The 26,795-nt window shown below is 56.1% G+C and overlaps 1 protein-coding gene and 1 long non-coding RNA gene across 8 annotated transcripts in view; one reads left to right on the forward strand and one right to left on the reverse strand.

Annotated features, from left to right (window-relative positions):
- The window catches only part of DNMT3A (DNA methyltransferase 3 alpha), a 102,436-nt gene extending 79,293 nt beyond the window's left edge, over positions 1-23,143 (reverse strand). For 5 of the 7 annotated variants that reach the window (XM_088026343.1, XM_088026342.1, XM_088026341.1 and 2 more), the window contains exon 1: positions 22,160-22,258. The gene's annotated coding sequence lies outside the window, so the exon portion shown is untranslated. Of the gene's footprint in view, positions 1-22,159; positions 22,259-22,753; positions 22,909-23,124 lie in introns of those variants that run through there. The other 2 variants (XM_028099494.2, XM_028099492.2) reach the window with 2 other exon arrangements.
- LOC114205903 (uncharacterized) lies at positions 20,830-24,004 on the forward strand. Its single transcript, XR_003608495.2, has 2 exons — positions 20,830-20,991; positions 23,651-24,004. It is a non-coding gene; the product is annotated as an uncharacterized LOC114205903 (long non-coding RNA).
- The last annotated feature ends 2,791 nt before the right edge of the window (positions 24,005-26,795 follow it).

Genomic DNA, 26,795 nt, shown 5'->3' on the forward strand with positions numbered 1-26,795 from the left:
GGGCCGAACAAAGAGGACACACCACCAACACAATTTTGGGGTCTGGACAGCAGACTTGTGATGGCCAGATTTCAGACAAAACTGCTTTCAAATCAAAATCAAATCAAAACAAACCTAATTTATAACAAGAATCCTTAAAAGACACTAGAGGCAATAGCGCCCGGTACCTCCCGGGCCAGGGGTGGAGAGGACCCATGTGTGAAAATAAAGCGGACTGAATGAAAGAAGGAAAAGCCCTAGACCCCCTCCCCCGGAAGTCGGAAGGTTTACTCTCTGGGGAGCACAAAACACAGGGTCTTTGCACAGAGTTGACTGGAGCAGTTGAGAGCAATGGTAATAGAGCAAAATCAAGGAGATGAAGGTTATTCTAAATGCTGATGTTGAGTGCCCCCAGCTCTTCCCCCACTGGCTCCTCGAACCCTGGCAGCTAGACCCTCGCCTTCTTCTCTGGAGCATCTTACCGGTCCGAGAGGAAAGGCCTACGGACAGAGATGCTGCCCCCAGAACCCAAATGGTGTCCAAACGGTTTGTGTGGGCTAACCAGTATGGATCTGCCAGGAAACAAGCCCCACCATCATGCAGAGAACTCCCAGTCCCCTCTCCTGAATCCTGTACAGGACAACCATGGACCAGTAGACGTCTGAGGGAGGCCTCTGACTTGGAAAATAGAAAGGAGGACAAATAAGCCAAACCAAACCAAAATAAAACTTGGAAAAGACACACTTGGTGCACAGAGAAGATACTACGTTCATGAAACAAGGACGCGTGGTGCTATTTAAAAAGAGCATTCAGAGAACAAAAAAGACCTGTAGAAATACAAACCATGCTAGTAAAGACGCAAAGTTCAACGCAAAGGGTACCTTAAAAAGAAAAACGAAAAATTGGGAGAGGATGGAAAAGAGAGAGAACTGGTCCAGAAGTTTCCACATCTGAAAAGCAGGAGTTACAGAAAATAAAAGAAACGGGGGAGAACATTGCCGATGAAAGAGTAGAAGAGAATCTCCCAGAACTGAAAGACACGAGTGGCCCAGTGGAAAAGGCCCACTGCATGTCAGCACAATGGAGGAAAGCAGACCCACAACAAGGCACGTCACTGTGAAATTTCAGAACACCGGCACAAACAGCAGATCCTACGGACCTGCACAGAGGGAGGAAAAAGTGACCTACTGAGGTTCAGGAATCAGAATGGCTTCAAACTGCTCAACGTCAATGTGGAAAGCAAGAAGACAAAGAACCGATACCTTCGGAATTCTTAAAATAATTCTCCCACTAGAATTCTTTACACAGCCTAATCATCAATTAGGTGCAATGGTAGAATAAAGATATTTTCAGACACTCCTTTCTCAGGGATGGCGAGCAGATGTCCTCTAAGACACCCAAGACAGAGGAAGGGATTCTCCAGGATTAAGGTGAAAAGAGGTCAGATGAAGCCATAGGGGGCCACTGTTCAGATCTAAGCAGAGTGACTCAAGACTCGGGCCTGCTGAGTGCCGTGGTCTCCGTGCCCGCGACCACCGAACCGTCTTCTCAATCCGACAAAACCACAGGTGTCCCTCCCTGTCTGCAGTCTGCCATCCAAACTCAGGAACTGAACCGGCTCGGAACCTGTCCTGGACGATGTGCTCCCGGAGCGGGAGTAAGCCAAACAAGAGGAAGACACGAGATCCAGAAAACAGGAACTCCAACCAGAAAGAAGGCAAAGGGAATGCCAAGGAGGCCCACAAAAGGAAGTCCCAGAATGGCCGCTCCGACGTGTCACACACCCAGATGGCAGAAACTGGAGAACTGGAACTGAAACATGTCATACTTGATGTGACTGCCCTTGCAGAGAGCCCCGCCACCAGCTGTGAGAAGGTGAGGCAACAATCAGCAGAAGGTACAGAGAGAAAATAAGGCAGCTGACGCCACAAGGTCATTATTAACTTCCGGGGAAAAAAATAAAGGAAACTCTTGCAGGATACTATAAGGCCTGGCTGTGAACACAGTTGCATTCGTTGATTTAACAAAGACGTGTGTGTCTGTATCCACACATATGTAATGAATGTGGATGTGTGTATATATACATATATACATAGAAACTTCCTGCTATTGCTGTTATAAATTACCACAAAATTAAGGGCTTAAAACAACACAAATTTGCTCTGTTGCCGTTCTGGGAGTCAGAGGTTCCAAATGGTTCGTGTCACCAGGCTACCCATCAAGGTGCTGGCGGGGCTGCATTCTTTTCTGGAGGCTCTAGGGAGAATCCATTCCCTTGACTCTTTCAGCTCCTAAGGCTGCTCACATGCCCTGGCTCCTGGCCCCTCCCATCCCCGGAGCCAGCAATGGCCATGACTCTGCCTCTGCTCCCACCCTCGCTCCCCTGCTTCTCCTGCTTCTGCTGTCCATTTCTAAGGCCCCTTGTGATGACAGTGGGCCCACCCACAGAGTGCAGGATAACCTCCCCACCTCAAGATCTTCAACTGCAAAGTCCCTCTTGCCACATAAGGGTAACATATTGACAGGTTCGGGGGCTGAGGATGTGTCGTCTTGGGGGCCGGGGCATTATAGGGCCTACAACACTCGTCTACACGCAAATATCCACATGCGCATAAAACATTTTTGAAAGAACACTGGCAGGGTGACGTTAATAGCGTGCCCACCCCAAGAACTATGTAGGAGTGGAAAGGGTGGCCACGCAGGAGAGCTACGTTCTTATTTACTAAATAAGAAATCAATGGGAAATGTCTAAAATGGAAGAGTCAAAAATAGGCACATTCCTCAGAAACGTGAGATGTAAAGTTGCTAGAAGAAACAGCTCGAAGGGGTGGCCTCTGAGACGAGGAAGAGGGTGGGAGCCTGTTTCTGGTGAAGAGATGCTGGTACTGCCTTCTTAAATGATATGCATGTACTACTGTGAGGAAATTAAAAAAGGAATTTTACAGAGACAGAATGGGGATGGGAAGGAGATCTTACCGCCCCACTGCAACCATTGGTTGGGTTTGGCTTCCATCCTCCTCTCTGAGTGCAGCTCAGCCCTTCCACCTCTGTTGCTTTATGAAACCATCACATCCCACAGCATAACCATGACCAGCTAGCTGCTCACACCCACACAGAGTTCCATCGCCAGCTACAGACGTGGTACCTCCTTCCCCGCCCCCCCACCCCACCCCTTCCCACACGTTTAATGTCTCCCAGTACATCACTTGCACCCGGCGCGGCCCAGGCACCGAGGGCCTGCTGCACCTCCCAAACTGCATCTGTGCCTGCCATGGCTGCCTACATGCCTAACCACGGCGCTGGCTCACTCAACAGCCCACCTCAGCCGGAGACCCACGGTGCAGCCATCCCCGCCACGTCACCTCTCGCCCCCGCCCCGCCCCCACCACATGGTTTCCCCCCCCCCCCACTCCACACCATTCCCGCCTTCCTCCCGAAGCCCAACCTCATCAGCCCCTCCCCCGCGGGTCATCCCAAATCTCCCCTCCAAGTCTGCCCCAGCCAGCACTGACACCGTCAGTCACCCCATGGTGTCACCTCAACAGGGGCCTGCACAGAAGTCTTTTCTCTTCCAGAAGCAAAACCAGCATTGCCCCAAACCTAAATCCTTGCTCCATCAAGAACGATCCTAATGCCATCGCCATAAGAGTCCCTTGGACTCCATCTCAAGCCCTGGATCTGCACTGCTGAAAAACGTCTGACCATCTCTGTAGCAGGCCCTCCTTCCCCCCTCCACCTGAAGTCTGCTTTTCTGCTCGTGGACTTTGCTTGTTTCCAGCTATCTAGCGGCCTTCCCCTCCCCACCAGCCGGAGTGGGGTGTCTCTGCGCTGACCCCGCCCCTCAACCCGGGAAAGTGGGCACGTGACCAGGCAGGGCCAATCAGACGCCTCCCGGGCCCGAGGGGGTGCAATGGAAAGATGCTACTGGGTAGGATGTGAGTCAGGAGCGGCTGCCTGCGGAGGAGGGCTTGCCCGACAACAAAGGGCTGAAGATAGACGGATGGCAAACTGTGGTCATTGTCTGGGTCCCCGAATCTCTCTGTACCCGGAGGCAGGGCATCTCTGAACCTCCCCGTCATGGGAGCCTTTCTGTTCTTGGGTATGAGTGAGTCTGCGCCCGCCCTGCGGCTGACAGTCCTGACTCATATGCCAATGTCAGCCTCCTAAAGAGCTTCTTCCTGCGGGGGTTCAAATCCTGACCTGCTTACTCTAACAGCTGTGTGACCTGGGGCAGAACCGTGGCCCACAGCCTCAGTTTACTCAGCTGTAAAACGGCGGTAAATGATAGGAGCCACTTCACGGGGCTGTCGTGAGAATCTAAATGAAATGCATTGAACGCGCTTACAAGGGTGCCTGGCACGAAGAAAATACGCAATACATTTTAACAACTGTTAGTCCCTGACTAATCCAGCCCACAGTTTTCTCTCCTTTTCTTGAAATCCCCCGAGTGCCTGTGAGCGTACATCGCTCAAACAGGAGCTTGTACTTAGGAAGCTCCCACGATGTTCCAGCCCCTGTGAATAAAGCTTTACAATTTCAACATCTCGTTCATCCTTACGCCTCACTCCGACCTTTTGAAGCGGGGGCCATTTTCCCCCCATTTTCCAGATGAGAAAAGTGAAGTATAGGGAGGTTAACAAAGCTGCCCAAGGTCATGATTAAACGGTGGGGCCAGATTCAAGTCCAGGTCTGTCCTACCCTGAAGTCCAGAGCTTTCCCCTCCATCATGTCCTCTTAAAATTAACATGTGACTGTTACAGACATATTAACTTTGGGCACAGATTGGTCCAAAAGCAAAGTTTCCGGTTAGCCTCCCTTTCCTGGTCAGGCCTGTCTGCAGAGGGGACAGGGGTAGGGATGGTGGTAAGCAATGCAACCTTCTAATCATGGTATTCAGTGCCCGGCCCAATGTGGCCATCATTCATTTGGCTATTTGCTGAGTACCCACCATGTGCCAGGCCCTCGCTAAGAGACATGCCCTGTCCCATTTCAGCCTCACAACAATCCTGTGAAGTTTATGAAGCACGTTCTCTTGTTATTCCCATCTTATAGGAGGAGAACCTGAAGCCAAAAGAGGTTTATTCCCTCTATGCTAAGCATAGACCCCAGATCAGCTATCTATGCCCCTGAGGTGACACCAGCCCACAGATAACAGCTGCATAGCCGAGTTTCCCCCTTGAGCTTGGGAGGAGGAGCAAATGACTCCTGTAGATGACAGAAGGCAAGAGAGTAATCTTGTGCCCCATGCCACCCAGGGTGGTGATAAGCTCCAGGGCTGGTAAGCTGGGGGCCAGCAGAAGGCTGAGGGGAGCGATCAGGACTTCCTAGACAGAGATGTCTAACTGCCAAGTCTCCCCGCCCCCCACCACCACCACCACAGCCTCTCTCGGTCACAAGACTGGGCTGAATGTGTGTGGGGAGGGATGAGTATCTCTCCTTTGGACTGCTCGTTCTCTCTCAACATGAGTGAGATGCACATCATCATACCATTACTCTGGCTTCCAGAAACGTCTCTCCCATCCAAACCACCAGCTGCACATAGAATACCCAAAGCCACTGGCAACAGGCCAACAGTCCTGCCATCCTGTTGCCACTTCAAAGCCCATCTGTCTGGCTCTGGAGTCACAACAAGATGACTTGTGGTTCTCACACCACCCTCGAGGCCAGGGCACCACCAGTGTGTGAGCACTTATGATCACCCCAAACCTGCTGCCATGTTATCGGCCACACTAGCGGAGATGAGGTGAATCAGACTCCTCTGCTCATACTAATGGTTACCATGACACAGCCCCAAAAGCAAGGAGGGAAAAAAAAAAAAAGATTTATACCCAAAATAGATGCTGGTAAGGAGCTGAAGTTGTCCTTGGGCATTGAAAAGAGACAGCACAGACTTCCAGAAAGGAGCATGCAATTCTGAGCGTGACAAGTCAGGAGATGCCCTGTCGGGAGCCACGCATGCTGCAGCAGCCAAATGGGCGTCCCACGCCCTCGGGGTCAGGGACCAGGCTGAGGGTCCATGTGAGAATCAGCCATGTGAACCCTGGCAGGGCCTGCTGTCTGGGGCGGCCGTGAGCATGGGTCGGATTCTGTCCTCCCCTCCCCTGGAGGTGGCCCGTGGTCCACACCTGTCAGCTCCACACCGTCGGCCCCTGCATCCAGTTCCCCACCCCATGTCTCTGAAACCCTCTAGGAGTGCTGAACGTCATGATCCCCACCACCATGGTTCCTCTGGAAGGCAAGTCAACAGCCTGGCTTTTTTGGATCCCTATGCCACTGAACCAACAGACAGAAAAAGGAGTTACCCCATTGGCTTGGGTGATCGATGCTGGTTACCAAAGAGAAATTGGGTTGCGGGTTCACAACAGAGGCAAGGAAGACCATGTCTGAAATCCAGAGGATTCTCTCAGTTACCTCTTAGAACTTCCATGCCCCAAAGTTAAGGTTAAGGGAAAACTTCAGTAACAGTGACAACAACAAAGAAGACAGGACAACCGGAGATTCGGATCCTTCGAGAATCTAGGTTTAGGTCACTCCACCAGGTAAAAGAAGGCTGGCCTGCTGAGAGTCCAGCTGAGCGCAGAGGAAATGTAGGGTGGGCAATGGGAAAAAGGAGCCAGACAGCAGATGTGGCCTTACAAAGAAATATAGAAATGAGAACTGTAGTAGTTTTGCATATTTTCTATTTACTTGATTTATATACATGTTTATTTGTACATGGTAACTGTTTTCTTGTTTTCCCTCCTTCTTCCCATTATTTCATACACCAGTTATTGGAAGTTAACTTTATAATTTAGTCTTTTTTTTTTTTTTAAGGGCTCACACTCATGACCCCGAGATCAAGAGTTGCAGGTGCAGAGGGCCTGGGGGGTGCAATTGGATAAGCATCCGACTCGTGGTTTTGGATCAGGTTGTGATCTCAGGGTTGGGGATCAGGCCCCTCATCGGGCTCTGTGCTCAGCACAGAGTCTGCTTGGGATTCTCTCTCCTTCTCCCTCTCCCTCTGCCCCTCCTGCTCGTGCTCTCTCTGTCAAATAAATAAATAAATCTTTAAAAAAAAAAAAAAAGAGTCGCATGCTCCACCGACTGAGCCAGCCAGGCGCCCCTATAATTTAGTCTTTAGGTAAGAGAATAGTCAATGGGACTGTGACTGAATTTGAGAAGTTATTCATGTAGACAGTGGCTGATACAATGATTGGTGGGACTCTTCATCTGGGGAAAAGGGTGAGAACCTCAGTGAGAAAAATAGCTGTGTCTTGCTAGGTCGAAATATAGCTTATTTGGTAGTTGTCGGGGGGCCCAAATGTGCGTGAAAGGTGTAAATGGGACTGTGCAGCCAAAGGAGTAGACGGTGCCAGTTATCGATTTATTCATCCTTCATTTCCTGCTCAGTGAAAATGGAGCTAGGCCCTTGAAATATTTCTCCTTGGCCAGCAGGCCCGGCGTTAGACTCTGCCAGCAGAGGGTGATGGAGAGACACTGAAGAAAAGGGAGTCGTCTTCCCTAGACCCAGTGTGCTCTCCCTGAGGTTTCCAGCACCATACACAACTCCTCCAGCAGCCAGATCCCGCTGCCCCTGTGGCTCCCCTACACCCAGTCCTGCCCCCAGTCATGCCCCATCCAGCACCAGGCTCCTGCAGGGAAGGGGCTCCTGCAGGGAGGGGGCTCCTGCAGGGCCTGGCCTCTGCTGTGTGTGACCGCCAGCAGCTTCACCCAACACTCCCCTTGAGGGGGGTTTAGTGGCAACCGTAACCTCCAGCAAGATATTTCCTCATGCACAGCTTTCCTTGGGACCCAAAGGATGGGCTTCCAGTGAGTTCTAGGGGGTAGGTTTCCAGCAAGGGTCTCAGCCCTGGGGGGCCTCTTCCCCTTAGTGGCTGGTCTCAAATGTGCTATTTCTAGATTCTCTGCCATTCGTTTTACTGCTCACTAGCCAATCTCTCATTACTCCCATCCCCTGTTGTAGTTAATAAGTCTCGATGGTGAACTTTTCCTGTTCAAATCACTATGCGGTTTCTGTCTTCTGAATGGACTCTGACTGATACGGTCACCCACAGCCTCAAAGGGCCATTTTCCAACCTCTCAGTCCTTGAGTTCAATTCAGCATCCGTGCCAGCCAACCATTACCCTGCTTCCGGCACGTCAATCATCTACTGAGCGCCACTGCTGAGCCCCGAGACACCCCTGCTTCTGCAAGTTCACAGGGCAGGGGATTCTCTGGCTCTCTCCCCCGTCCATGCCTCCACCTGGCTCCATGCCCTGGACTCTCCCACCCCGTGGGCCCCTCTGCTCTGTCTCTACTCGTGGGCACCCTCACGGGTCCCGCTGGACCTTCAGCCACCCTCTAACTTCCCCCCTGCTGAGACACTCAGGCTTCGGAGTCCACTTTCCAAACATCTCCACCTGGCTGATTAGCAGTCAACTAAAATCCTACTCTTCTAGAACCAGATGCCTCCTGTTTCCTCTGGCTTCTCTCCATCTGTGGAAGTGGCAGCACCCTCCCCTCAACTGCTGAAGTCCCAAACCCCGAAGAGAACTGAGACCCCCCTTCCCCCGCCTGATCTTCAGGCCTCCATCCCCACCTCGGCCTTGGTGGTTATTCTGCAGTGGGGCTCCCTGCCTCTCGTACCTCGACCTCCCACCCCAGCCACTCAGTGAAGATTTTCCACACATGGCTTCCTCGGTCAAAACTTATGATGCCTGATGAAAATGGTCTAAAATTGATTGCAGTGACGGTGGCACAACTCTGTGGGTGTACCAAAAACCATTGAATTGCACACTTTAAATGGGTGAATTGTATGGTATGTGAATTATATTTCAGTAAAGCTGATATTTAAAAAAACCCATGATGCCAGTGATTTTCACACACAGTAAAATCTAAACTCTGGCCTGGTCTTATGCCGATGGCTCACTGCAGGAACCGCCTCCCCCCCGCCGCTTCCCAGCTGACCCCATCGTTCCAGGACCATTCACTGTCCCCCAGCTTACATCCTCCGTCCCCACACTTGTAACTCCACTCACACCATTCTCTCCTCTGACAGGGCCCCCTCTCCCCCCTCCCTCAGCACCCCCACTCCCCCTGCTTCTGCTCGACCACCCATCCAAGGGTCTTTAATCAGTTTCTTTTGTGTGGTCATTTTGCTTGCCATGTGTATATGCACATGTCTGCTTTCCCAAACAGATGAGGTCAGAGTTCACGCCTTGCACCTTGCAGGCCCCCCCCCGACCGGCCAACAGCCGTCTCCCCCTCCCGCCCCACGCCCTCCTGCCTGTTCCAGGTGACCCTTGAGGCAGAGAGGACTGTGTGAAGTCACTCCCAGGCAGCTGCAACATCGCTATCACAGTGCTGCGGTGCCCAGAGTGACCCCCCACAAGCCCCATTCCAGGGGTCGTTTAGCAGAGTTCCCCGAGGCACTGTGCCAATGGAGCCCCACTTTCGGGGGGCTCTGGGCTCCTGCGTCACCTTTCCCAGGCCAGGGACGTACACCTGCTCCACCAGCCCCCAGATGCCCAGGGAGAAGGGGTTTGTGAGGGTCCCAGGTCAGGGTGTCAGTGAACCACAGGGAGCAAGGGGGGCTGGTCTCCCACAGCCCTCCAGGCACTTGGAGGCTGAGTCCCTGGCTTGCCTGGGACCACTCTCTCCCCACCATCTCTGCACATGCTTCTTTCGCTCCTCCCAGATCAAGTGACACCAAGCGACCACCCACCTGACGCCCCCCAGGCCAAAACTAAGATGTCTCTCAAAGGGTCCTCAGGGCCTGGGAGCTGCTGTCCTCTCCACCCACTGCTAAATGAACTACCCACTGGTCCCTGGTTTGCTTTCTCCTCACCCTCTGCCCCACCCAAAATCAAACCTTTTGTGGAGGGGGTCAAGGGGAGGAAGAAGAGCGCCAGATTCTGGGCAGCACCTCTCAGAATCACTAACCCCTGGCCCAGCAGCCCGGGTGCCATTCATCCCCCACTTCGGCCCTAGGGAGGCTCAGCCAGTCCCCACCTCAAAGCCCGGCTCTGCCCCTCAGAGACGTGGGCTTGGGTTTCCCAATCTGTACAGTGCAGTAAACAGGAGCCCCTACTTTATAAACCCATTTTAAGGTATGAGAGAATCTGAGTCAACCATTTAGCACAATGCCTGGTACACAGTGGGCACTAAACAAATGTTAAGTCTTTAAAAAAGTATTATGTGATCAATCAGGCCAAAAGGCCAGTGACGTGTCCTTAGGAAACCTAGAACCTAGACTGGCTTTAGACCACACCCACAAGTGGTTCTCGCTCACTGTGGCCTGACTCAGAGTCCCCCCTCGGGGGCTCCAGCCCGAGTCTGCCGCGAATCCCCCAGTCCAAGGCCCCTGGCCACAAGGACAGGTGACCTCTACACCAGAGCCCAGAATCCGTCATCATGGCCATACACACACACAGATACACACAGACACACATGCGTGTGCGCACAGACACAAGCGTGCGCACGCAAACACACGTACAGACGCTACCCCCGCACACACACAGCCAGTCACAGACACACATACACATATGTAGACAGACACGTAGGTACACACACACACACACACACACACACACACACACACACTCTTCTCCCACTCCAGGCGCCCCCTGCACATGCGTCATACATTTCACCTACGGTCTGGGCCAAAGAGGCATTTGGAAACCAGCTTGGGAACCTCATAACCATTCATAACATTGTTCCGAGAGAAAACACAAAACATTGCCCGATAAACAAACATTTGCAATAGAATTCCTCCAAGAGCTAGGAATTGCCTGTGCTAGAAAACTAACAGAGCAAGAAGAGAAAAACCACATAAACTTAGTTTGCCTCTGCAAAATTAATACCAATTACAAAAACATTTATGGGAACTGCTTACCATTTACACCTAATTACCATGCAGCACAATTATGCATACCATTAAGGGCATGCCAGATTAATTATGCTGTACGTTTCATTTGATTACACCACCACACCCTCAGTCCATATATGCCCAGCTTCCAGAGGGCTGCCCCTCCGACGGGGCACACGCGCAGGTCTGTACAAACCCAGAGAAGCACTGGGTTTCACACTCAAATCGAGGGTGGTCCCCACCCCAACCCCTTGCTCCGTGAGAGACAGCCTGACTCCGGCCCAGGCCTTCCTGCTGACATCACCACCATGGGAGCCCCGGGCTGGGCCGAGAAGCCATCTTCCCAGCAGAGCCTCCTCCAGAAGGCAGAGATGCTTCAAAGGTCTCCCCCTGGGCGTGGCTGCATGCCCCGGGGGGCCAGGATACAGCCAATGGTCACCATGTGTGCCACTCACGAGGAAGCTGGCCTCACTGTCCAGACAGGGTCACCCCAAACTCATCTCGCAGACCCCACCAGGGCCCTGCACCCCTTTCCCTGGCTCGCCGAGGCAGCTCCTGGGCAAGGTCCCAGCCATGCTCCGCCCAGGCCGTGCACAGTGCAGAGCCTCTCCCTCCCTTGCCCTCTGCTCTCCACACAGCCGTGGGCAGTTCTGTCCCCCCTTTATTAAGGAGAAAAGGAGCCGACTCTCCTAATTCCCATGTCACCCACTAGATGCTCTTCAAATACACTGGCGTGACCCAGGCCTGAGAGTCCATGGAGCGTGATAAATGGACCTGCCCAGGACAGGGAACTCCTCACAACTGACTGAGGAGACAGGTAGGACAGTCCTCCCAGAGGCAAAGAGCAAGAAGCAGCTCAACCAGCGAGAGAGGGAAAGCTGGGGCACGCGCGCGGGCGCCTCCCCAGCACCAGGCAGGGAACCCGCGCGGCTGAAGGTTAATTCTCAAACACCTGTGAGGCCAGCCGCATAAGGCTTCTTCTAAAAGATGGGGGACATGAAAAGTGTGACGCGTGATATAAAATACCCAGGTTTAGTGCAAGAAGCAGTGTTTCAAACAAGCTCACACAAGCCTGTGAGGTCATTTGCAGATGGCAAAACTGAGGCTGAGGAGCACGGCATGATTTGCCCAAGGGTGTGGCTAGGAGGCGGCAGGGCCAAGGTGAGACCCCTGTCTGTCCAGCACTGGGTCTGGGGCCCCTGGCACGATGCCACACTCTGCCTCTTCTCTCAGTGGTGTTAACCTGGCCCATGTCATTTCTCTAGAAGTTCTCTGGAAATGGCCTTTCCCGTGACATACAGAAGACTCACTTCTATTTTAGAGAAAGTTTTTGTTTGTTTCTTTTACTTGCTTCCCAAAACCCCTGTCCCCAGCTTATCCCCAACTATCTCAGCAGGCCTGCCTCTGAAGGGAGGGTGGATGCCAACTTTGCAATCACATACTGTTCTCAAAGGGTGACAGGACTCACCTGGGGTCCTGCAGCCAGGGAGCCCAGGGACAGAGTCTAGGCCTTGAGCCTCATCTTTTTTTTTTTTTTTAAGGATTTTATTTATTTATCCGAGAGAGCGAGCAAGAGAGAGCATGAGCAGGGGGAGGGGCAGAGGCAGAAGCAGACTCCCCGCTGAGCAGGGAGCCCAGGATCACGACCTGAGCCTAAGGCAGGCAGGCACTTAACCTTAACTACTGAGATACCCAGGCGCCCCGAGGCTCATCTTCTGAGGGGGCTCCTGAGAAGTACAAGCCCCTGCTCAGGGCCCCAAACATCAGGATCCCCCAGTTACTCCCCTCCTCAAAAATCTACAGGGGTGGCCAAAGTTAATGGAAGAAAATGTGCCTGCCCTTCTAATCCATCATGCTGGACCGGGCCCCACACTGGGCCCCCCAACTCCAGTCCCTTCCCCCACGTGAAGCACCCCCCCAGGGCTCTCCCAGCCTACCCCCACCTGTGCCTCTCCGCAGCTGCCACCTGCACCCACGCCACTGGCCAGGTGACATGGCCCAGCCGTTCCTGGTAGCTCTGCTCAGCTCTGCTCCCGGAACGCCTCACAAAGTGCCCCGCCTCCGCGCCCACACTGCTACTCTCCCCTTCTGCCCAGGCTCCCCCTGCCCCCAGCCTCTCCTCCGATCTCTCTGCCCAGAGGCCCCTGGGGGCTCTCTCAGGTATAAATGCGGGCACGTTACTCCAAGCCCGACATCTCAGCGGGCTACATCCCAGCCTTCCACGGCCCAGCTCCAGCCCCGCCCTCCGGCCCCACGGCCCACCACCCCTCATATCCCATCAGGTCAGAAGATGCCCTCGCCCCCCTGGCTCCCTGCTCTCTGCCCTTTGATGCTCTGCCCAAGCATCACGGCTTTAGACCCTTATCGTGAGGAGCACGTCATCATGTTATTGTTGAATCACTATGTGGTATACCTGCAGCTCCTTTAATAGTATAGGTCAACTAAATTTCAATAAAAAAAAAAAAGCCCTTCCTATTTTCTCTTCCCTCTGAATGAGACACCCCTTCTCTGAGCCCCCGTGGTGTCCAGAGCTCTCTCCACCGGCCTGGGTTCTAATAGTCGCCCTGGTCAGATGCACCTCACTGTGCGCTTAGAGGTCGTCTCAGTCCCTTTCATCTTTGTCGCCAGTGCCCGGTGCATAGTAGGTCTCAAGTAAAGGAACAGATGAGCATTATTTGAGGATCTGAAGCAGGGGACCTCTGGACAGAAACCCGAGAGCTGCCAGGCCTGCCAAGGTGGGGCCCTGGCCACTCGCTCCTGCGGAAAGCCAGCTCTCCTGGAGTCCGGGCTGCGTAGACGGGGTTGACCGAAGAAAACAGAGAAGCAACGGCCCGGCCCCACTGGGCTTCCCAGCTGAGCCTCCAGTACCGGGTGGGCCCTCAGGCCACCACCAGATGGGCAGGGAGCCAGGCACGAGGGGATGGCAATAGGCACCACGTTGTCGCCGGTCATAACCCCACTAGGATCCATCCCTGTGTGCCATCTGCCAGGGCCCGCTGTGGTGGAGACCCTTCCACGCCTCCAGGCCGGAGGGCAGAGCCGGCCCTGCCAGCAGGCCCAGAACCCAGCAGAGAGTCACTGCCTGCTCTGGGCCCATAGAGACCAGAGGGGAGCGAGAGAGGAGGCCCAGGCCTTAGGGGACCAGCGAGGGCCCCAGTGGGCATGGACTCTAACAAGACTGAAGTTCGTGCATCCAGATGAAAGGCCCAGAGACCAGGCAGCCAGGGCCTGAGATCCACCCGCCCTGAGTCCTCTACAGGGAGGATGACAGACAACATTGGTAGGGTCTGAGGGAGCAACAGGGCCTTCGCTGGGGGTCGTCTTGCCTGGTCCCCACAGAAACCCTCATGCAGCCCTCTCGTGACCCCACGTAAAGAAAAGGAACTCATATCTCCTGGCCACCTACTGTGTGCCGGGACCAGCGCTCGCTGTGTTTCAGACAGTGTGCGTTTGATTCGGGCAACGCGGGGGGAGAGGCGGAGGCTCTTCTCCTGATTGATGCACAGATGCGGAGCCTGTGGCACGAGGACCAGCCCGAGGAGCAGAGGACAGGAACTACGGGCTCCGAGAGCTGAGAGGCGCATCAAGGTCTGCCCGCCGCCCCGGCCTGCCAAGTCTCCGCTGGGCCCAGCTCCTCTGTCCCCTAGCTGCAGGGGCCTCAGGGCGCGGGAAGGGGAGTGGGGCAGAGGGACCTGCTCCGCGCTTGCTTGCACGGTACCATATTTATCTTCCGGCGTTAATCCAGGGGTGGGGCAGAGACAGACAAGGACGCCTACCCTTTCTCGTATCATGTTAAATGGGCAGCCTCAGAGGGGAAAGCAAACTCCCAGAGGGCACCCATGTGTAGGGGCTGGCGCTGGGGTGGGGGGGGGGGTTGGAAGGGGAAGGTAGGGGCTACTGCCAAGCAACAGACAGGAATTTGTAGCTGCCATTTCTCACCTCTCCACCCTGTCCCCTGGGTCACTGCCACCCACTTGTGGGCCTCCCGATCACAGAGCTGGGTGCAGCTTGAGCCCACATGCCAGGTGAGTTCCCCAGAACCCTTTCCATCCCTTTCTGGGGCCTCCTGAAGCCCCATTCTGTCCCTGTGTGCGGCTACCCACACTGGCCCTTCTGTGCCAGGGCTGGGTGGCCTGAGCTCCACCCTGGGACCCGGCCCTGGTTATACCTCCGGTTCCCAGGGAACCATTTGGGCCACAAGAGCCACCAGATCGAAGCCTTCAATGATCTGCTTCCCATCCTAGGTGAACTGAGAGTTCAAGTCGCCATCCTATAAAGCTAACTTGGCCCACTGGCCCTGGCACGGACGGGGATTCGGCCAGCTGCCTACTTTCCACTTGCCCACTTAGCCCCAGCCTTTGCTTAGAGGCCTCCCAGCCTCTGTACCCTTTCTCCCTGCAACCTTTCCAGGAAGGACAGGTACTTGAGTGGCCCCACCCTCTGCTGTCAGTCTCCAAGTTCACCTCTTATCCATTATAAAAAAGAGTCATCCTTCCAGCCATAGCATGACTCAAATCTTTTTCATGTTTTTACCCAGAAGCTTTAAAAAGTGTGGTTTTATTTATTTTTGTTGTTATCATTAAGAAAGTAACACATGTGCGTTTACATTTTTTCAAAGATTACAAAGACGTATAAAGTATATAAAGTAAAAAGACAAAGTCTTTGTTGACAGGTCTGCTGTGTATCTTCCCAGAACAACTTTTTCTGTCCATGTATATTTGTATTTATTTTAAAAGATTTTACAAAAACAAGATTACATTCTGCACACTGCTTTTGTGGGTTACCCAACACCATATCGTGGACATTTCACACATCAGAATAGACATGCTTACTAACACATTTCAAAGGCTTGGCTTGGGGGGGTCTAAATAGATTCCCCTTTATCCATAAACGTATTTATCCTTTCAGAATCTCTAAAATGAATCACACAGGACCGTTCCCTCAAGAAGCCCCTTCCCAATTCCCAACAGGTTCCGTTTGCTGAAGTGCTGGAGGATCCCTCCTGCCAGGTACAGGCCTGCGTGCCCTCACCTGCCCCTCTCAGGGTCCTCTGGGGAACCTCTGAGGGGAGGAACACTTCCAGAGGCCCCAGCCTCCCAGCTCAAGCATTCCCCGACATTTACCGTGACACGGCCCGGTCCAATTCAGTGCTCAGTAAACCACAGATCTGACCCCACCGTCCCATAACGTCCCCTATCAGCATCTTTTAACCTGTTCGAGTAAGGACCACTGGAACACAGGGATCTAGGTGAGCTATTAGGTCCAGAACATCTGCACCAAGCCCCAGATCCGTCCACACAGCACAGCAGCAGAGACCTAGAGTAGAAGTCAGAACACCCAAGTTCTGACCCTCCTCTTACTAGCTGGCAGAGATGGCCCTCTGTCCCCTCAGTGCACCCAGACAGGGCGGCTAACAACTGGCTCAGAATAAAAATGACCTTGACATTTGAAACAGAAACAGAGAGGGAAGATCAATAGGGATGACAGTGAGCAGGGCCATGACCGCAGGAAAGAGAAAATAGGAACCTGGGTATAGAAGTAAATAAGGCTGGGAAGCCTTAGGGGTCAGAGGGGACCTCAGCAGGGCAGGAGTGGACCATGCTGAGCTATGGTTGAAAGAAAAAAATTCCACTCCCTACTGGGATACAGTTAGGAAAGCCCCAGACGTCTGCACCTCCTCCCCCTGTCGCTGTCCTCCAGACAGGCCTGGCCTGGATGTGATCAGCGAGGGAGATGTGGTCTGGAGGGCCCTGACCACTAGCCGTCCTTGCTGGGGGCTGCCAGGCACCTGCAGCCACGCCCGGGTCACATTCCCTCGGAGCCGGGGGGCTCAGTTCAGCTGCGTGTGGCAGAGGGAGACTGGAGGGAAGGGCAGAGTCAGCTTCTGTGGCCCCCATTTCCCTCCTATTGGTAGCCCCTTGCAGGACTGCTCTGGAGGCTGGGGTACCTCAGCCTGGGTGAGGGGAAGCAATGGAAGGCCAAGCCAGGGGCCCTCCTCCTCCCCATTCAACCATGGGCAAGCCCATCCTACCCTGGCTGGTGTTCCCCTTAATGGTCACAGCGCCCTGGGGTTGATGTGATTTAAATATGCTCGGTTTCCCTCCAAGTCTGAGCTCTTAAGCGCTAGTAGACTATGGAATATAAAGGGATCATCAAGAGCCTACACCAAATGAGCTCAGCTGGCCCCTTCCCTGCCCTCCCTTTCGTCCTTCTGGCTTCTCCCCACCCCACTCCACCCCACAAAACCACTACAAACAGGGCAGTTCAAAACGACCATCCACACAGGGCAAGCAGGAGTTACAGAGCACAGGGGCCGCTCTCCCCAAACCAATGTGCGGCCTCAGCCTGGCCCCCAGCACACCCAGGGCCCCACTCCACCCCCCAGCCCCCACCCCCACCCAGCATCTCCTCCACACTCCAGCCACCCCATCCCCCACAGCCTGGCTTCCTCCCCTCAGCCTGGAAGCCCCACCTCAGTGTTTTAAGGCCCATCTTAGGTATCACCTCTTCCAAGAAGCTGTCCCTGATCCCCTCAGTTCGTTGTGACCTCATTGTCCTTCGAGCGCTTTATTTCTCCCTCTCCTGTGACTTTGCTCTGTGGTCATTAATTAGCTGGGCTCATCCTAACTCACTCTGTGTCCCCTCAAATCCTAGCACAGGGCCTTGCCCACAGGAAATGCTCAGCAAGCAAACATGGGGCCGAAGAAAGAGCTGGAACTACAGCATGAGGGATTTAAGGTGAGCACACAGACAACCTGTTCGCAGTGTGATCCGTTACACTCGGGAACCAACTGCCAAGTGGCACTGAGGAGCCCTCCCCTCTGAAGCTCTGTCAATCAGAATCAGCCCTTTCCTCTGCTGTCCAAGATTGTGCAAAAGAGGCAGGACAGTGGACCAGGCTTCTGAGCGCACTTCGCGTAGCATCGGTCCACCCACACTGCCCAAACACCGCGCGCTGCCACTTCGCTAAGGGAGGGACACACACCATGCTCTGGAATTCTCACCACAACCTTAAGTACAGCCACGTCTCACTTCCACGGTACAGGTGAGGAAACTGAGGCACAGAGCCACTAAGTTAGCTGCCCCGGATCTCGAGGCAGGGAAGTGGCTGACTCCAGGGCCCTCACTTGGGCTGCCTCGAAATGGACTCATGTCTAAGCAAGTCACCTCCCTCCCCACGCGGCTGCACACCATGCACAGAGAAGTCTGCACAGACACACGTGCGCCACACCCTGTCCTGCCCACAACACCCAGCCAAGTGGAGGCAGGCTTCACACACACACACACATACACACACACACACACACACACACACACACATATCTCTGACACTTCATGGATCTCAGATTTGGTTTTGGTTTTGGTTTTTTCTTTTTTTTTTTTTTTAGGGAAAAATAGTCAGAGACCTGACTGAAAACAAGCCCTCAAGATTTGGGGGGAAAGGAATCTGGCACCTTAGTTTATCATGAAAGCCCTCAGGAGCAGCAAAACGTAGGCCCACGTAGATGCCCGGCCTCAAAGGGCAGGTGGGGGCTCCAATTGCCAAGGGCTGCGCCACACACCGCAGTCGGAGTCAGGGACCCCAGGCCCACACAAGCAGTAGGAAGGGAACAGAGAAAGGCACAGGATCAGCTCTTCTGGCCTCAGGCTCTGGGTAGAATTCCCAACCCCAGCCTGGCCCCACACCCAAACAGCCCCCAACCCAACTCCAAGTGCTCTCAGCACTTAAAGTTCTCTTTCAACCCTACATTGTAAGGCTTGGATACTGATGGTAACATTTCAGGCCCAGTGATGGGGAGTGAGTGGTCTATTCTTAACTTACCAATTGGGGAGCAGCTAAGACTGCTCTGAGTTCCCCACATGCTTCCCAACAAAAGAAGCCTCGCCTGGCCACAGCTAGGGAGAGGACAGGGACCAAAATCACAAATGTGTAGCAAGCTCCCCCGCCGTTCAGCAGACACCCATGGAGGTCTCGCTAAATGTCTGATGGGGGACCCAGAGGCAGCCAAGTCAAGGTCCTTGTCCTGTGGAGACCACAGGCTTATGGGAGAGAGCGGGAGCAGGGGAGAGTGTAAATTCCCCAGGGGACAAGTCACTCTGGGCAAGTATCTTACAGCTTGTCCTGCATTTCTTGCAGCCTTTTTCAGAGGGCCCTTGGCAGTGATGCGTGACTGTGATAGGAAAATATCCACACAGGACTTGAGAGCATATTGTGAATTGGACTCGGGGGGAAAAAAAACTCAGAAATTATATACACACACGGATTTACACATGGAAGCCTACAGAAGGACACACACGTGTGAAGGTTTACCCGGGAGGCTGTATTTTTACACTCTCTGTGGAGTCACCTGAGACAAACCTCTCTCCCTGCAGGGCCCCCACCCCTCACGCCACCTTTTTCTTTCAAAGCCCCAACCCCCCAGGAGGCCTTGCTCTCTCAGACCTCCTCTCCTTGGAAGCCCTTCCGGATTACCGCTGTGTGGTGAAAACAGACCACCCCACCCCCATTCCTGGGTCTGAAATTCCATCACTAGAATCAGAGCCATAGAATTTCAAAGTTGGAACGGACCTCCAAGCTCCAGTCCAACCCCCACCCCACAGAGGAATCCTGTCTGCGGACACCCTGTCAGATGGCCGCGGTGCGGTCCGGTGTCCTCTCCAGGGTTGGGGGGGCAGCCCTCGCACTGTGCACCGGGCAGTCCTCGATTCTAGAAGGAATTCATCTTTCTCAGGCCGGCCTCCTATTGCAGCCCCCCTGTGCCTGGGGTGGAAAACAAGGAGAGAGCCTGGGTCAGCCTGAGCTGGGGGGCTATGCATTTGAGGAGTAGCTGCAGACAAGAACCAAGCAGCTGGACAAGAGTGCAGAGAGGGAGCCAGGGCCCAAAGAAGTGGGGCCGGGCAAGGGAGGGAGGCAGGCAGGTGCCAGAGCCGAAGCACAGTTGGCCGGCCCCTGCCCGGGCGCAGCACATGTACACACACGCACACACATGCACGCACACTCACGCGTTCACAGAGTGGCCTGTCAAACAGCCCAACCAGGCTCTCCTCAATGGGACCTGGAGGCGGAAGGGGACCACCTTGCCCCAGAAACCTAGCAGGAACTCCTGACAACCGCAGCCTCCCGAAGCCAGGCAGCTCAGGAAACCACCAGAAGATAGCCCCTGCCAGCAGAGAGGACAAGCCCAAAGAGGGTCCCTCCGCCTGACAGCTGGGCTCCCCAGATCCCACAAGCCAGTCCTCACACTCCAGCAACGCCTAAGGAGAAAAGCTTCCCCGGCTGCAGCTGTCCCATCTGCCTGGAAGGGAGGAGACACAGGCGAGCAGCACCTGATCCCAGGATCCCTTCACAGCCCGCCAGCCCAGGAGGCTGGAGGCCGGTTCGGCCGCTGGCAGCCCAGGGTGAAACATGAAGACCGAACAGTCCCCCAGGGATGCTGATGGCAGTCTCTGGGCATGGCGGCGAGGGGCAAGCTGGGTCACAGGGCAGAGGGCGCTTCTCGTCCAGGCTCCTGTCCCTGCTGGTTTGAGAGGGGACGCGTGGAGCGGCTCTGGGCTCCCCCTTCCCGCCCCCCGCCGCCCTTCCTCCCCCGCCCTGAGGCCGGAGCTGCCCAGCTGGGTGCTGGACGCCATCTTGGGTCAAGGTGCAGCCACAGGGGGCTCCCCTCAGGAGCAGGGGAAGAAAGCCCCCGAGACTCAGCAAGCCCCCCATTCCCCAACCAGGGCAGCAACACCTACTCAACTGGCTTTGCAGTAGAGAGAGGTGGAAGAACGTGGGGATGAAGAGAAAAGTGGGAAATAACAGAGAGGGGGTGGGAGGGGAGTGGGTGCCCCCAAGAAGGGAGGTTCCAGGAAAGCGAAACGCAGTTTGGCAGCCGGCAGGCCGCGGGCCCCAGCGATGGGGGGCTGGGGGAGGCCGGGGGCGGGCCCTGGACCCACGCCAGCTCGGTCCGCGCGCCGAGGGGGAGGGAGGGCAGGGCGGCCTGGGGGAGGGGAGCCGGGGTGAGGGCGGGACACGGACCGCGGCCGCCTGCGGCTCCGAAGCTCGGGGTCTCCGGGATGCTGGGCCGCGGGGCCGAAGACCCCGATCTGCAGCCTCTGCGAGGCCTCGTCCTTCACTGTACAGATGCGAAGCTTTCAAGGACACGTCTGCACCGGCCCAGCGGGGGTGCGTGTGCGTGAGTGTGTCCGCGTGCGTGTGAGTGTGTACGACGGGGGGTGCTGCTGCGGGGGGCGACCCCGGGCGCTCCCACTCGCGCCGCTCCCGGCCCTGGCCCTGGCCCTGGCCCTGGCCCTGGCCCGCAGCTCCCATCCCCGCGTTTTCCGGCCCCGGGGGCCCCGGCCCGGGATCTTCGCCCGCCCCCGCCCCGCCCCCACACTGCGGCGCCGCCGCCACCGCCGCCGCCGCCGCCACCGCCGCCGCCGCCGCCGCCGCCGCCCCGGCTCCCACGGCCCGCGGCGGGGGCAGGGAGGAGCCAGGCACGACGTCCCCCCCGCGCGCCGCCCAGCCCTCCGCGGGGAGGTGTGCCCCCCAAGTGGCACTCTCCCCACCCCCGCCGCCCCTCCCAGATCCGCTGGCACCCCGCACCCCCAGCCACAGGTGGCCGGAGGAGGATCGCTGCGCAGCGCTCCCCGGCCCGGCCCCCGGATCACCCCTCGGCCCGCCCCCGGGGGCCTCCCGGGTCCCCCGCCCCGCCGGGCCGAGGAGGGCCGGGAGCCGGGGGGAGGGGCGGGGGGCCGGGTCGTGCCAGGCTGCCATTTTCTGCCGCCGCCGCGGAGCCTGCGCGGGGCTCGGCCCCCGCCCCCTCCCCCGCTCCCTGCGGGCCGCGGCGGGAGCCGATCATTCCGGGTCGGGGTCCGCGCCCTCCAGCGCCCCGGCCGCAGGCCCCAGGCGGGGCCCCGGGGCGGGGGCAGGGCCCGGAAGGCGGGGGCGGCCAGGCCGGGGCCCCTGCGGCAGCGCCGAGCCGGGCACCACGGCTGAGGCCGGCGGTGGAGGGGGGCCCCCCGCGGCATTGTATAGACTTGAACTTGAGCCCGGAGCCGGGCGGGGGCGGGGAGGGGGCTCAGCGCCGGGAGCGGGCGGGACGGGAGGGGGCGCCTGCCGAGCCCGCGGGGACATAAACAAACCCTCAAATCCCCCGCGCCGCCCTGGCCAGCCCGGCCCGCCGTCCCCGCCCGCAGCCCTGGCCCCGCGAGCGCCCGGCGCCGAGTTGCAGGGGTCCGAGAGTGTGCCCCGAGCCGGGCACTGCCCGCCGCCGTACCCCCCGCCCGGCCTCCCCTCCTCCCTGCCCGCCTCCGGGCCGGCCTCCCGGGCCGCCAGAAGCGGCGCTCATTACCGTGTGGCCGGTGGGATCGGGCCGGCCCGGCTGCGCGCCCTGGTGCCGCGGCGCCGCGTCCCGGCTCGTCCTCTGCTCTCGCCGCCGCCGCCGCCGCCCGCGCGCCCTCCCTCCCTCCCGGCCCGCCTGCCTGCCTCGCTCGCTCCCTCCCTCCGCTCGCTGTCGCGCTCCCTCTCTCCGCCTCCTCTGCCGGGTCCCCCCCTCCCACCCCTTCTCTCCGCCTTCCTCCTTCCCTCCCTCCGGCCGCCCGCGGGCCCAGGCCTCCGCCCGCTGCTCGCCCCCCGCGGCCGCGCTGGCCCCGGCCCCGGCGCTGCGGAGCCGGCCCGGGAGGCAGCGCCGACTGGGGGGCCCCGGGGCGCCGCGGCGGTAGCGGCCTGGGCGCGCGGCCGGTCCTAGCGCCCTCGGCCCTACTTCCCGGCCTCTGCGGGCCAACCGGGGGTCTCCGCACGCTGCGAGACGGAGGGCCGGACCCCGCAGTGCCCCGACCCTGCGCTGGGCCTGGGCACCCCGCCGCGGCCGCGCTCCGGGCCACTCCGCCAGGGGCCTTGCTGCAGCCCTCCTCCGCCCCCCCCCCCCCGCGGGGCGCCCCGCTACCTGGAGCTGCCTCTGCGCTGGGTCCCCGCATCCAGCACTGGCCGCAGGGACAGCGGCCCCTCCTCTCCCCGGGCCGGTGTCAAGTGCCTCCCCCCAGCAGCCCGCGGAGCCCCCGGCGGCCTTCACCCTGCAGTTCTCCCGACCTCCACCAGAGCCCACTGCACTCTGCCTGCCTCAGCACTGGGGCTGGGGACAGCAGCGCCGGCCCATCCGCATCGCAATCCCCACCCGACCCGCCACCCCCGCCAGGTGCCGCCGCCGAATGGAGACCAGCCCACTCGACAGGGCCAAGGTCGAGGCGCCAGGTCCATCCAGGTCGTCCCGGAGGCTCTATAGGATGAGTCCCCTTAGAGGGAGTGAGCTCCCCGTACCTTGAAGTGTCCAAGTAGAGTTGAGTGCCCTCAGTTGGACAGTGGAAGACTGAAAGACCTCATGGGGTGGGAGGTTGAACTAAATGACATTGAAGATCCCTTCCAGCTCTAAGATTCTGTGCACACCTACACTCCACCCTCACGCTTACTCACCCCTTTCCCGCGGGGGTTGTTCTCATTTCCCAGAGAGTTCTCTGGGCTCCAGGTTTCTGACTTGGGGCATCTCTACTTCTGTCAGCACAGCCACCCTCTGCTCATCACTTCCCCAACTGCTACCTCTAGGGCCCAGATCCCCGCAGCCTGACTCTCCACTTCTGCCTGTGCCTCCACCAGCCTCTTCTACTGTGCACCCCCAGTCCACCTAGCACTTCAGCTACCTGGCAGTGCCGTCAGCTTTCTGACCCAGGACATGTTGTGCTCCCTTCCCCAGGCACCCACCATCCCACTTGTGGGCGGGGGCTCCCGAAGATGGGCACTCAGGCCCTCAGTGCTGAAACCAGTCCTGTTTTCCCTTCTCCCCCACCAGCTTCGCCCCTTTGAGGGCATAGGAACGGAGTTACCTAACTCTTTGAGACATGGAGCCCAACTTTCGTCTGAGTGGTTTTCCTTCTGGAAGCTCCCTAAGGCTCCCAGATCCTCCACTCTTCCCCACTCTCCAGCCTCAAGGTCAGAGGCCACTCCACACAATCGTCCTGGCCTTTTTCAGTGTCACCCTCACTCAAGTGGTCACCCCATGCCGCTGATGACAGGCCCTGCTGCCCGTGGATTCCACCTGTCCAGTTCCAGAGACTCGTGCTGTTTCTCCCATGAGGACAAGAACCACATCTGTAGCTTGGCACTTGGCGCCCAGTAGGTTCTCAATAAACATTTGTTGAACGAATGCATGCATCGCCGGCTCCTTGCCGCTTTGCTTTCCACACCAAGATAGGTATCCGCAAATACTGTAGAGCGTGGCTAAGGGGAAGACCATGTTTAGAAAGATGGTGCCATACCTCTCCCTTCCTCAAGGGCTTATATAATACTGCCCCCAAATAGCAGCGACTGTTTCCTGAGTGCCTCCTGCGTGCCAGGCACCGGACTTGGCGCATTTCTGTGCCAAACCTGTGTGGTAGTTTATATTATCCTCACTCTACAGATGAAGAAACTGAGGTTTAGTCAAAGCCACAGAGTTGGGGAAGTCACAGGACCAGAATTCAATGCCTGGTTCATCTGACCCTGAAATGACCACATCGCACTTTTAAAACATTATAGTTGCTCTCCACAAGCTGAAATTCTCAAAGAAGGGCAAATGTACGTTTCTATTGAGTAGAACTATTTATGATGAAGTCACTGGGAGCCCATAATGTGTGTGACCTTGGATATCTGTGTTGCTGGGGTCAAGAGGCCCAAGTTGACCATGTTAGAGGGGGTTTGTGTCCAGTAAGAAGCCACCATGTGGCTACAGGGCTGGTTCCAGAGCCTGGCCCTGATGTCTTCGGCATGAGAAGGCCCTTCCAGGTGGTCCCAAGAAGAGGCATATCAGTGCTCGCTAACCCTACTGGGCCCTCCGTGCCACACATCACACTGGGTCTGGCTCCGATTGATTTAGGCTTTGGGCTCCTAGACCCCCTCACTTCTGTCCATTCCACTGTGGTCTGACCAGAATCCTGGTTGATCCTAAGTTATCTGGATCGAGGGGCAGTATCAGTCAGGATATGCTAGGTTATGCTGCAATAGCAAACAACCCCAAATTTTCGTGACTTGAAATCACAGAAGTTCTGTGGAAAACAGCATGGTGGTTCCTCACAAAGATTAAACGTAGAATTATTTGATCTAGCAATTCCATTTCTGCGTATAGACCCAAGGAACTGAAAGCAGAGACTCTCATATTCTCTGCTATTTGTACACCAACGTTCATAGCAGTATTATTTGCAATAGCCAAAAGGTGAAGACAGCCCAGATGTTCATGAATAGATGAACAGATAAGTAAAATGGGGTGTATACATACGGTGGAATATTATTCAGCCTTTAAAAGGGAAGGAAATTCGGAAAGCTGCTGCAACACGGATAAACCTTGAAGACATTCTGCTAAGTGAAATAAGTCAGACACAAAAGGACAAATATTGTGTGATTCCACATACATGAGGTACCTGGAGTAGTCACATTCATAGAGACAGAGTAGAATAGTAGCTGCCAGGGACTGGGCTCTGGGGGGTGGGTGTGAGGAGTGGGAAGGTCATGTTTAGTGGGTACAGAGCTTCAGTTTGGAAAGATGGAAAAGAGTTCTGGAGGTGGATGGTGGTGATGGTTGCACAATATGCGAGTGTACTTACTGCCTCTGAACTCTACACTTAAAAATGGCTAAGATAGCAATTTTATGTTACACATATTTTACCACAATAAAAGAAATTGAGCATGGCACAACTATAAATTAAGTCTATCAAGTATAAAAAAAACCGTAAGTTTTTCCTGCTCCTGTTACATGTCTGTGGCAAGTCTGCAGAGGGGTAGAGCTCATGGAATATTCTGGGACCCTGGCTGACAGAAGAGCCACCATCGCCAGGAGAGCACAGGAGGATATCACACTGACACAGCCGTCTGTCCCTCAGTGGCCGGAACCAGTCCTACAGCTCCATTCAACTATCAGGATCCAGGAAGTAAACACTACCACGGATCTCAAAGCAGGGAGAACCAGACACATTTAGCAAAAGCAGCACCAGCTCCTTCACCGACAACGTGTTCCTCTAACATCTTCCACCCGGCGACTCCAGCAGAAGGCTCCGTTCCCACACCTCTGACTCAGATGAGACTCTACCCTTGGCCCCCCACACTCTGCTAGACCTTATGTCCTCTCCATCAGTCAGCTTCTGAAACTATTCCACCTGCCTTTGCTGCACCCCCTCCCTGATGTCCGGACCTGGCTCACCTACCATCCTGCTGGGTGATTTCAACCCCACAGTGACTCACCACTTGGGTCATCTTCATACCCACTGCTTGTCACACCCACCAGGACAGCTGCATCACAGGCCACTATCCACGTAGGTTCTTCATCGATAGCAAATGGTGACACTTCCTCCTACCTTCCATGTGGCTTGTTATATTCGTCAAGACTCTCAGTCACATGGGACAGAATCCCAGCCTAAACTAGATTTTAAACAAAGGGATTCAGTAGTTTAGAGTTTAGACAATTGGGAAGCCCAGGGTTGGAGAGTCAGGAATAGGTAAATCCGGGGACTCAAATGCCACCTCCTGAGCTCGCTGTCTCCATCACGCTTGCCTGCTCCCCATTGTGTTGGCACTTTCTCTCCTCCTTGAGTCAGACTCCAAGATGGTGGCCAGCAGTCTCAGGCGAACCTTCTCCCAGTTCAGAATCCCAGTGGAAGAACAATGTTTTCTTTCCCCTCAGGAAGCACCCCAATGCTTCTAGGACATGAAGCTCCACGTCCTTTAGCAACAACCCCTCCCCCACCTCGAGCCTCAAGGTCTGAGACACGTAACTGTTCTGTTTTGTTTTTCGTTACCCTCACTCAAGGGGCCATCCCCAGCAGAAGAGTTCCAAGGGTCACTTCAGTTGTTCTGGCCTTGGTCACAAGCCCACCGTGACCCAGGTTCTACAAACAGTAGGACAGCATGAGTCACGTGCCCACCCCCATAAGTGAGTGCAGGAGGTGGCCCTCGCATGGACAGATCCA

This window comes from Eumetopias jubatus, unplaced genomic scaffold (genome assembly GCF_037043125.1).
Source record: "Eumetopias jubatus isolate StellerSeaLion01/CBP00866 unplaced genomic scaffold, mEumJub1_p1.0 scaffold_9, whole genome shotgun sequence".
NCBI lineage: Eukaryota > Metazoa > Chordata > Mammalia > Carnivora > Otariidae > Eumetopias > Eumetopias jubatus.